We start from the raw sequence: 6140 nt of genomic DNA on the forward strand, positions 1-6140 counted from the left end.
AGTTTCGTCGAAGCTTCCAGTACTTTCGAGGAGGTGCGCGTGGCCTTGCCAGCTCTAAAGAGCGTCGATCATTCTAGAATGGAGAAGAGGGAAGTTATTCGCTCACGGCGGCGGGCGCGTTGCGTGTTGTGCTCTCCCTCTCCGCGCCGGCGCGCCTATAAAAAGAGAAGCCGCACCTAAACAAACCAGCTACGTTTGGACGTCGTGATTGACAACGGCACCTGCCAGTTTGTACATCACACCATCGGCGACCCGCGCCCTGGAGGACTCCAACGTGCTCCCGGGCCTCGAATGACCGTGATCGTCTCGGACGGCCTGGCCTACAGCGAAGCCACGCTTCCCAGGTAGCCGACTCGCCTCCGACAGCGGTGCATCGTCCGGCCCGGTCGGTGAATATGCTGGGACTCTGTCTCTCATATGCATCGAACTGTTCATTTTCTTTTAGTTAACTGCTCCGATTCGTAATATTCATTTGTTAACGCGCCTGTTTGTATCATTTTTGTCGAATTGGACATTTTCTTGTATTTGAATTCCATCTAAGTTGCCTGTAATTATCGATCTGTTACCTCGTGCTTGTATTTGTAACTTGCCTGTCTGAATATAAGTCTTTGTGCTGTTTTTCGTTCAAGGCTCTTACTCATTCTTGCCGCTCTGGTCGGCGAAAGCCGCACATCAGACGGCCACCCCCTTTGTCACCTGTGCCCTGTGGATTCGGTGGGGTTTGTTAGCTCTCTGGAGTCGACTCCCCATATCTTCCGACAGTGCACCCTAATTTAAGGAAACGGGTGACATATAGTATTCGTCTATGTTGCCAGCTATGCTTTTATTGACTAGAAATCCCACTCCCAGTTCTCTTCTGACCACCGTAACATAGGACGTGTCCATTTTTCAGCACCGTAAAGGCTTCGCCTGCCCTCCTAACCTCGCTAAGCCCTATTACATCCCATTTAATGCCCTCTAGTTCCTCGAACAACACCTCGAGACTTGCTTCGCTAGATAAGGTTCGCGCGTTAAACGTTGCCAGGTTCAGATTCCACGAAAAATTACATTAACATAAATACCCCAGAAAGTGCAGGGGGAAAATAGCCCCGCCGGTAGCGTAGTGGTTATCGCACCAGACCGGTATTCAGGAGGCCGTGGGTTCGGAGCCCACCTGGCGGGCATTTTTTCTGCACTTTCTTTCTTTCCAAATTCTTTATCTGTTTCTATGACCTACATTAGCCTCCCCTTTGCTTTCCGAGGTTTTCTTGGCTGCCAAACTTTATTTCTCTGTTATTTTCAACGAGCCCCTCTATTCTGATTCGATATATATATATATATATATATATATATATATATATATATATATATATATATATATATATATATATATATATATATATATATATATATATAAATATATATATATATATATATATATATATATATATATATATTTATATATATATATATATATATCGAATTACGAATGCTCTAGTTGCTAACGTTGGATGCTGTATCAAGGCTTGAAACGGATCTGGCGCGCTGTCAAAAGGAGGTTACTTCTATGCATAACATAATAGAAAATCTGGAAAAGAGCGCCAATGACCTTTAAAACAGAAGCAGGAGATCAAACCTAATCCTTTACGGCCTACCAGATAGTAAAGATGAAACAAGCGAAACACTTAAGAAATTGCGAAGCAAAGGTTTCTAAAGGACACGGTTGAGTTAGAGCCGGGTTGAGATTGAACAAATACATCGTCTGGGCAGGCCTACCCCCGACAAAACGCCGCCGGCCATTTTCAAACTTTTCGATTCGCGACAAAAATCTGCAATCTAGAGCGCTGTAATTAGCTCAAAGACACGAGGTACTCCATCGGATTAGATTTCTCACGCAGAATTAGAGAAGTACGAAAAAAGCTTTGAAGTAGCGCAAAAGAAAACCGGGACAAAAAAGAAAATGTTTCTTGACCTTCGACAAATTGTACATAAATAACCGCACCTTTGTCTTGAGTGAAGAAAAAGGAGAGAGGCTACCATTAGCCACAAAAATCGACGAAGCACAAACGCGGGCAATAACCCGCTACCCTTCACAGAACAAAAATAACGCCGGAAGTATCGTCAACCAGGTACAGCCTCTCGAAAATGCTTTGCTGCTTTACGAACCAGGCATCGTAGCTACAACCGAAACTTGGCTATCACCAACTTTCCACAATCACGATATAGTGCCACCAAACTACGCGATTATCAGAAAAGATAGGCCATCCCGTTGGGGAGGCGTGGCATTGGTGATTCGACGACGTATTTCGTACACTATTCTTCCGGCAGTTCCTGCTACGGAGGCAATTTTTGGCATATTCTGTAACAGCAAGACATTAGTGGCCGGCTGTGTCTATCGAAGCGCCTCTTCCGACAGCGAGTGCATAACAAATCTACACGATTTCCTTCGAAATCCCGCCCGTGGTGGCGGAATCATCGTTATGGGTGACTTTAACCTTCCAGATATAAATTGGAGTAACATGTGTTACACATCACCTGGGTCAAGTGCACTCGTTGATTTCAGGCTAAATCTTAACCTCCGCCATGTCATACAGCAACCAACATCAAGTATCCTAGACCTAACATTCCTCATCCCTCAATTTGAAATCGAACAATACCAGATTGACGTCGTAGAGGCGATTTTCCGAACACAAAATGTCCCTTTGCCGGCTTACGCTAAAGCATCACTTTCGTAAGCGATCTACTGGAACACCAGTAGGGGACTTTAACCTAGCGGATGACGGTTGCATAATAACACACCTAGCTCATGAATTCCCGGAATTTACAGACTCGGCTGGCCGGTTCGACAGAAATGCTAACACACTCTGGCTTCAATTTCAAAAGATTTTTTCGCACTGCATAAATATCTTTATTCCGTTACGACCGACAAGACCACGCAGACACAATCCATGGATCACACGAGAAATCAAACATGCCAAACAAAAAGTGAAAAAGCACGTAAATCTTGGATACGTGAAATAGAAACCTTCAAATCCAAATTAAAAGAAGCAAAGCAATATCTCTTGAACTTGAAAAAACACTTCCTTCCTTCATAAAAAATAACCCGGGTAGAATCTGGAAACATATCCGCCCTCCAAAACTGACACACCCGATTTTTCGCTTGAAGAAAAAAAGCGAAAGCTAATCTTTACAGCAATTTTTCCAATCAGTCTCCACAAAAGATAACGAAAAAACTCCAGACATCCCATCTGTTGACAGTTGTACAATGGCCCCATTAATTATCACTGATGAGGGAATTCTGAACTTCTTGCTGAAGCTTGACTGATGAGGGAATTCTGAACCTCTTGCTGAAGCTTGACCCAAAAAAGCTTGTGGGCCAGACGACATTCCAAATGAATTTCTCAGGCGACATGCAGAATGGTGTAGCAGGTATTTGGAACTAGTTTACCGTAAATCTATTTCATCATCAAAGCTTCCCGATGACTGGAAAAAGCGAAGATAACACCGATACCTAAAGCAGGCGACAGCACAGACCCTTCTAACTACAGGCCCATCTGCCTCACTAGTACATCATGTAAAATACTCAAACACATCATCTTAAAGCATCTAACATTGTTCCTAGAAGCTAAATGAACCTTATCACCTAGCCAACACGGCTTTAGAAGTGGACTGTGAACAACAACGCAGCTCACAGAAGTTTTACATGACCTTGCTCGTTCTATCAACAACCGCACACAAAAAGACCTCATACCGCTCGACTTTTCTAAAGCGCTTGACTCGGTGTGCCACACCAAACTAATCGCAAAAACTAAAAAGTATAATTGGAACGGGAAATTTAACAAGTTGGATTAAGAATTCCTAGATGACCGTTCTAATTCGTGAACTTTGAATACGTGCCATCAGAGAACCAACCTGTCACGTCAGGGGTCCCTCAGGGCTCAGTGCTAGGTCCGCTTCTTTTCCTTATCTTTATTATTGACATCACGGCAAAAATTGCATGTAACATCAAACTTTTCGCTGATGATTGTATTATCTACCAGAAAATCAATAGTCTTAGGGACCATCTCGTGCTCACTCATTCTCTAAATCAGCTTGCCAATTGGTGCAACAAATAGCAAATGAGTGTTAACCTGAAAGAAACAGTGTGTATGACAATAACAAAGAAAAAAGAACCAATTGATTTCTCTTACCTCATCAATGGCACGCAACCGGTCAAAGTAAATGAACACAAATATTTAGCAGTTGTTCTAACATCTGATTTTAAATGGGACTTGCACATCGCAAACATTACATCATCTGCCTTGCGCAATCTGTTTTATATTCGAAGATGTGAGCGGCGTGCGCCAAAATCAACTAAACTTTAAGCTTACACAACACACATAAGGCCATTACTAGAATACGCCAACACCGTATGGTTCCCGTATACTGCCACCAGTATTACAAAACTGGAAAGGGCTGAGGCAAGGAGTCAGATTTATATGCAATAAGTGTATGCGTACGGACTCACCTACTAATATGTTACCTGATTGTGGGCTTTCTACACTTGAATTTAGAGCACAACAAGGCCAACCAAAGTACCTGTTCCAACTCTTGCACAATCATTGTAAAATCGACTCATATAAGTACATCCGCCTCTCCGGAACCCGGATAACAATGCAAAAGCACCCGCGCACTTTAGTAGAATATTCATGTCGTAACGATACCTTTAGTGTTCCTTTTTTCCACTCGCCATTAGAGAATGGAACCGCTTAAGCCCGTCTATCACTAACACGGATTTATTATCTGACTTTTCATTAAGAATCGCGAATAGTAGCCCCTTATAGGAAAACATCAAATAGTTGGAAATCTTTCATCGAGTTTCCATTCACGTTACGCTGCAGTACACTGCACAATGTACAGCACCTTACACCTTTGTATGCCTGCATCGCGTGTTGCAAAGTATCATTTTGCGGCGACTCTTGACTGTTTTTTCCTACTTTATGTTTGATTTCTGTAACATGTTCTTCCTGCTGTTTTTCTGATTTTATATAACTTGTTCTACACACATGCTCGATATTCGTTGCATGGAAGTAAATAAATTGCTATATTCAGACACGGACACTTCTCAGAGCTGTTCGACCAAATTTTGTTGAAATATGAGTCGCACAGTTTCATTTTCTTTCATGTTTCCTTTTGATCAGCTTGAAGAATGTTTATTCACCGAGCACTCTTACTGTAATTATCCGTGTTTATTCATGTATCCCCACCAGTTCTACTGTTATTGTCTATGTCTGTTTATGTATGCCCACCTGCTCGTTTCAAAAGAGACTGGTATATATATATATATATATATATATATATATATATATATATATATATATATATATATATATATATATATATATATATATATATATATATATATATATATATATATATATATATATATATATATATATATATATATATATATATATATATATATATATATATATATATATATATATATATATATATATATGCATGTATTTATCAGCAGTAGAAGATAATAGTGGAGGAAATGGTTGATTCACGATTAAATAAAAAACACTGGTTTACTGACGTTTCGAGCGGAGGACCAGTCTTTATCGGAGTAACATACAACCTAGAAGCACGCACGCTTATATAGGTGCAGAAAATGCACCCTTTTTAGGAACATTGGTGGGTTGGGGTGGGGGAACAGGGAAAGGCAGAGCACTATACATGTGCGTACAAACTTTCGTGATGTTGTGCTCCTCACAATCTCTCCACAGCAAAGAAAAGAAAGAAAAGAACCAAAAAGCGACGTTACAAAGTAACAGGGGATGCAGTACCGCGGGCGACAAGCTCTTTTATAAAAAGCAAAGCAATAAACAACTTCATTCCATTGATAAAAAAACAGGGTGGGGAGCTGGTGAAAAACAGACCCTTCACGTACGAATTACAGGAAAAAAGAATGGTGCAGCAAACGTCTCAACACACAAAATGGTATGAAACGTCGCTGTTTTGTTCTTTTCTTTCCTGTGCTGTGGAGAGATTGAGAGTAGCACGACGTCACGAAAGTTTGTACGCACATGTATAATTTGAAGTTCGTTTATTTGACCACAAAGCAGTGCGTGCTCATACAAAGGAAAATTACAAACAGAAATGGCAGCAAGGCAATG

Source organism: Haemaphysalis longicornis, unplaced genomic scaffold, assembly GCF_048455015.1.
Source record: "Haemaphysalis longicornis isolate Haplotype H1 unplaced genomic scaffold, Haemaphysalis longicornis Haplotype H1 scaffold_1, whole genome shotgun sequence".
Taxonomy (NCBI): domain Eukaryota; kingdom Metazoa; phylum Arthropoda; class Arachnida; order Ixodida; family Ixodidae; genus Haemaphysalis; species Haemaphysalis longicornis.